Raw genomic sequence first — 6,879 nt, forward strand, 5'->3', positions numbered from 1 at the left:
GATTAACAGTCATCTATCATAGCTACTGAATCAGTGATAGAGAGAAGATGGGTTAACTTTTCTTTTGAACAGACATGATCTGTTTCTATATCTGTATTTTATACTTCATTTGTTTTATCCCCAGTGAAGTAATGCAGAAATCAGATGGTAATTTTGAATTTTTTTTTAAATTTAATTACATGCAAATAAAACATGCAGATCAATCCTCAAGCATTGAAATTAATTAAAACTTGCAATTTCTTTTTCAATTTTATTTCTTTCAATTAGTGAAATGTGTTAATTTTAATGTTTGTTGATTGTTTTAAAAGTTCTGCACTTCATTTGATTTTTCCTTCAGAACAGTAGAAATAATTGATTTTTTTTTTACAGAACAGCAGAAAATTTGCCTGTGTCAGAAGTGTGAGGGAAAATGGATTCCCAGATCAACTTTTTACCACCATGAAAGACAGTATGTGAAAAGTATTAATGCCCCGATAGTATCAAAATTCCCATATGATGAGGCTATTTTCACAGATTGTAGATTCCAGCAGCCATTATTTGAAGGATCAACAACTAGCGTGTTAGATGCAGTGACAAAACACATGTACATATTTAGTATGAACCATGGCATGTCAAAATCAGCAGTGTCGGATTCCTTGGCCTGTGAAAAGTCATCACTTCCACAACCTAATTGCCTGCCACAGTCATTCCGAGAAGCCAAAGATTTCATATCGCTACTCCTGATGCCTCTTGGGAAGTATGATGCCTGCGTCAATGACTGCATACTTTACAGGGACTTCAAAGACAAAGAATATTCCAGTTTGCAGAATTGCCCTATCTGTGGTGAACCAAGGAAAAAGAGAGGATTTGTGCAGAAGAAATACACTTACATGCCTTTAGGACCAAGACTGAGTCGCTGGTTTGGGACTTTTAACTTGTGTAAATTGCTTAATTCAAATAGAGGAGTCTCTGCAAATGGAAATCTAAGAGACTTTACCGATTGCAAAGTGTACAAGTCCTGGTTTGAAACTTGAGGGGTCTTCCAAGGACAGCAGGAATGCCATACAGTTCCATTGTCCCTATTCAAAGATGGAGTGAATCCTAATAAACACATGACCAGTCAGAAATCCATGTGGCCTCTCATTCTGACGTGGATCAACCTACCATTTGAAATTCGCCAACTTTTTGGACATATGCTGTTGGTAGGAGTAATTCCAAGTGGAATTAACGGCAGTGAACCAAAGTCCCTGGAGCCATATCTGGAACTTCTAATTGATGAACTTCTTTCACTTTCGGAATTCACGCTGTGTAATGCGTATGAAATTGCACCGATGAATGTGAAAGTGGCGTTACTTCAGTACCTGTGTGATATTCCAGCATATTCCAAAGTGTTTCATCTGGACATGGTGCATTGAGATCTTGTCCGTACTGCCGAGATGTAGGAGAGAATTGTAAACATCTGCACAAGACTATCCATCTCTCAAATCGTAGGTTTCTGGATTCAAATCATCCCCTGAGGTCTGAGGTAGGCTTTGGTAAACGTGGTTGTGAAAGGGAGCAGAAACCAACATCTTATACATGTGAAGAGGAAGCTGAGCTGCGCAAAGAGTTTGAGCTGAAAAGAAATAAATCCCAGAAAGCTAAACACCAGAAAGAAACCGGTCTAAAGGAGAATACTCCCTTCAGAAACTTCTGTACCACAATAGGATGCAGCAGATGCAACACCAGACGGGATGCACACCTTTGCAGACTTTGTAAATCATGTTTTAGAAATGTTGACTGGAAAACTGAATTCAGAGAAAGTCTTACATTGTGAACATTCATATGCACGATTTACAGACATCGTAGTAGACGACGAGCAGCTGGAAAGTAGGCCAAAGAAAAAGAAGACTGACAAGACTCAAACTTCACGCCAAGACAGTTCACAAACAATTCCATGGGAACTTACAAAGAAGCAGATTAAGGAAGCTGACAAGAGGGCCTGTGAAATAGTATACAGACAAGCTAATGGGATTACACCTGGGCCACATTTCTCCAAACCCTGGACATTGAGAACTATGAGTTCCAAGTTACAGGTAATAATTTACAGCTTGTAATTGTGAAGTTACTTATTATCTTAGCCAATGTTTTTTTAAATATTATAAAATATATGCATGGTCGTTAAAGTAGCAAGGACGTCATTTTCAGTTTTTATCCTTTTTTATGTAAATAATGTAATGAACATTCAATATTAGTTTATATATATTAATCATTGTTTTATGGAATTTTTTTTTATAGAAATGCAAAATGCAGATTAATATTCTGTGTGTTCATTTACAGATCCTTTGATTAATACAATGGTGTCTTTTTTTAGTTTGTGACTACTGGTGGGCTTCAGTGGTGTATCAGAGGATTTTTACCTCCAAAGCAAGAAGGAACTCTTTTCTTTGTATTTGATACCCTGAAGAGAGTTATCTCCCCATCCATTCATCAAGCAGCCATTGAACAGTTGCAGATTGATGTTCATCATGCTCTGTGTCTAGTGGAGAGGGATTTCCCACTGTCACTCCAGGTAACATTTGCAAATTGAATTTTAAACTCGGATATTTATTTGTTCACTGTAATCCATCAAATAATTTTTTGTTGGAAATCTTATGACAGTCTTAAACAGTGCAGGTACTTTTAAAAAATTATAGAGAGTCAACTTATATGGCAATTATTTATGTATCAGCTTAATGAAAATTTTCTTATCATTTCAGAATTTGACTACACATCTTATACATCACATCGTGGATGGTCTAGAAGAGTTTAGCCCAGTTTATGGTCGTTGGCTGTTTCCCTACGAAATGGCTAATGGATGGATTTGTTCACCGTCAATGCTTAGAAAGGGTGTCGAGGAGTCAACTGTGATGGAAACATATGTAGTAAGTTTAATTAAGTATAATTACTATTTTTCCAAAGAAAATTACTGTTAAATGTAATCAGGTTAATAGTGTTTCTTTGTTGATCAATTCACAGGATGTTTGCATATACATAGTAAGTTCAGTGATGGCAGAATTTTCTAATTTTTTTAGCTCTTTTTCAGAAATATTTTTAAATTTTTAGTAATGAAATACAGATTCCTCAATGTCATGATAGAATAATTAAGAGTCAAATGGACTGTGTATTAATTTATTATGAAACTTTTGTGAGAAAATGTTTAATTTCTTACTTCTCGTAGCTTCTGTATCTTACCTGTAATGTTTTTGTTTTCATCTTTTGAAAAACTCATAATTTGCATTGTATTATGAAAGGTTTCTTTTTCTTCACAATTTTCATTCTTTATTTCAGATTTATGACTTGTGTGTTCACATGGTGTTGTCTCAACGCTTCAAGCCTTCCGAGATATTTAACTGTGACAACAAACTTACTCACCTTTCAGAGAAAATTGCATCTGAGTACAGTGAGTCCCCAACATTGGAGCCACAACCGTTGTCGCCACCGCCACCAATCAGCAACAAAACTCGGCAATTGACTCCACAGATGAGCCAACACATGATGACATTCTACAAATGCGCCCTGAACATCAACATCTTGAACTTTGATGAATTTGTGGTAGAAAATGACAAAAGCTGTGACTTTGTGGACATTAATGGACGGTGCCAAAAATTCATTGCTAAGGGTTTTAAAAGAAGAAAGACTTCTATTGTGAAAGTTCCTTGCTCAAATGGGACCCAGTTCGGAGAAATCAATTCGTTTCTTCAGCATCGTGTGAACAGAGCTACTCATCATTTGGTTGTATTGGACGTATTTCCCCTTGCTGACAATGATAAAGGACATTTTCATTTCCATTCAATCACCTTGTGTCAGAGACTTGTCCACCTTAGTGCTGTAAGCAGACCTTTAGCACATGTAAAGACAGCAGAGGGTGTCCTGTGGGTGTTGGAAGAAGGCTGACTTTCTGTATTATATGACTGTCAAGATCTGAGTTGATACATCATCTAAGTATGTGTTATTAACAACTTAAGCTTAAAGTGTCTAATGATATACTATTGAAATATCTGTCATGATGTATTGATGTAGCAAGTATGTGTTTGGACCTCATAGTCATCTATTTCCCTTTATTTGTGTATATGAACATTTAAACGTCCTGCAAGGCTATTTTTGTTCAGTACAATTTATACACTAATGTACCTATTCTAAGAGCATACAGCAATATGTCATCAAAAAGTCCTTCCATAAAATCTATAAAGGAGTTACTTTGTATTATTAAGAACAAAGGGCGGTATTGCCCAAAATATGCCGCGTTTCATAGCTGCTCCATTCAAAACATTCTAAAAAGCCTAGGATTTCTTAAATTAAATGGTATATAATTTATATACATGACTCAAATGTATGCATTGAAAAAATAACGCTCAATACTGCACCTTTTATCGCAGAACGTCGAGATTTTACGAAAAAATCCAGACGCGACGTCATTACTTTAACATGCTAGCTAGGCGTCATCTGAAATCGCACACCGGGTCTGCAATAAGGTCAATGTTAAGAAGTTTCTGTTGTTTTTAATATTTTATTTATTCATTTATTAATTTAATATCTTTAAATTTTATCATGATAATCCTCGCTCTGAGGGCATCTAAGCTCTAGTTGATTGCATAAAAACGAAAGTCTAACAGAATTAAGGTGAAAATAGGAAATGCTAGAAATAGTATATCGTCTATTCTGTGGTAGTTCGGCTTACGTATAACAGTTGTGTTGCAGTGGTTATGGTTAAAAAAACAATATCAACCAGTTCTATATTTGCTAAATAAAATGAAAAATAAATTTTTACATTAGCTTTAGGAAGGGGGAAAGATAAGTAATAGTTTTAGCTTTATCGTTTACGTTTCATTCCGGCGCCACAGCACCGCTTCTTTATTAATTTGAAATTAGCATTTATAACTTGCCATCAAATCCAATTTGTTTTTGTATAGCATTATCAGTATTTCTAATGAAATGGGCGTGATGTTTTTCTTTACTGAAAATCTTTAACAAATCTTAACTAGATGCTGTCGTGAGACAATAATACCCGCACTAAGGTGTTTGCCTCTAAATACACGCTCCTACATATTGGTCGGCTTTCCAAGAAAAAAGTCAAAATAATTCTATATAATTTACATGTATTCATCAAATTGAGTATGAAATTCTCCCTGTGACCTATAACTCAGAACCTCTTATATTTATTTTACATGCTTAATTATTATATACCAGTTTGAATTCTATTAATGATGTAAATTAATTTTATAAATGTTGTGCTCATAATAGGACCTTTTTAAATTTACTAATCCCCCCCCCCCTCGACACCACAATCACACAGCACATACTTTTTGGAATAGGCTAGATGGAACAGTTTTGTTAAAACATCGTTTGTTATGAATTAATTTAAAATTTGTTCTTGACTATACATGTTAAAATGTAAATTCTACATCACATCACGTTGCGTCACCCATTATCATATTTTTAGATTACTCCTTTCCACCTCGGTCATTCCCCCTTATTCTGATAAGGTGAGGGAAACGACGACACGAAGGTTTGCCAATGGAATAGCATTTGAACATGCTGCATTCATTTTGTGTTACAATGCGATTATATTTCATGAAGTTGACAAGACCTATGGAGGTCGGTAAGTTCAAGTTTAAGTATAGAAGGGGGTAAAAAAAAAACCAAACAAACGATTAGGTTAAAGTTCAAAAAAGGTCAAAGATCATCGCATGACACACTAGACGAATTTCATATTGTGAAGTTATCTCCCATTGTCGATGTGACATTTCAGATACTGCCAATACTGGTGCGAATCCAGAATTTTTTTTTGGGGAGTAGGGAGGGGGGGGGGGTTCACATCTCAGTCAAAAAATTTCACCCCAGAATTTCCTGACAAGCAGGAAAAAAAAACTGAAAACAAATAAACAAAATAAAAACAATGATAGTGGGGTCAATGCTTTCTAAGTTAGGGGGAGGATGTTTAAAGTCATTCTTTATTTGCTTCAGTATATAGTCTTGTTTAAATAACAAAGCAAATTCCACGTCTGTCGTGACGTGTCGTCCATCAGTTTGTCTGAAAACTTATTACATTTTTTAACTTCTCTAGAACCACTGGGCCAATTTTACCCAATTCATAAAGAAATATGTACATTTGTATGTCAGACTGTCCATCTGTCTCAGTAAATTTAACCTTGGTCATCACGGTCATATCTATTGAATGAGAAGAGACAAGGCATTCATATTAAACTTATGTACTCATGTACTTGAGTATTTACCTGTGAGAAAGGCATGTATTTTTTCTTACATGTGACCTAGAAGTTTGACCTACTTGCAAAAAAATTAAATTGTTATAAATTCATCATTTTGAAAGAGAAAAGTTAGGGCATTCATATTATAATGCATGTATATTATTACCTGTGATAAAACCTTTCCAAATGAATCATAACTTTTACTCTGTGACCTTGACCTTTAAGCCTAACCTACTTTTCAAAAATGTTGCATTTGCTTATAACTTTTGATTGAGATGAGATACGACTCTCACATTTGACATGTACATTAATTACTTATAAGAATTCAAGGTGTTTCCCAGCATGCGATGCTTTTTTACCCCTTGACGTTGATGTTTTAAATAATTTTCAAAATATTTAACTCTCCTAAAAAATGATTAGGCTTCTGACTAACATTAAGGAGGACTTGAGGAAAGACAGGACTTTTTGCCCCAAAAAGTCTTTTTTAACCCCCATTTGACCCCCCGGGGAAAAAAAAAATTACAAACCTTACTGCACATCTACATGACACCACCAACCATCTCCCAAAAGATGATTAGGCTACTGTGTAAAATGTAGGAGAAGATCCGGGGAAAACAGGACTTTTTGCATAAAAACACCATTTGTTACCCCCCATTTGACCCCCGGGGGAAAA

The 6,879-nt window shown here is 35.3% G+C and overlaps 1 pseudogene; it reads left to right on the forward strand.

Moving 5' to 3' along the window:
• Positions 1–396: 396 nt before the first annotated feature.
• LOC134248704 (uncharacterized) lies at positions 397–4,204 on the forward strand (annotated as a pseudogene).
• The last annotated feature ends 2,675 nt before the right edge of the window (positions 4,205–6,879 follow it).

Source organism: Saccostrea cucullata, unplaced genomic scaffold (assembly GCF_032062105.1).
Source record: "Saccostrea cucullata isolate Sc308-1 unplaced genomic scaffold, CSIRO_AGI_Scuc_v1 ctg19804, whole genome shotgun sequence".
Classification (NCBI taxonomy): Eukaryota; Metazoa; Mollusca; class Bivalvia; order Ostreida; family Ostreidae; genus Saccostrea; species Saccostrea cuccullata.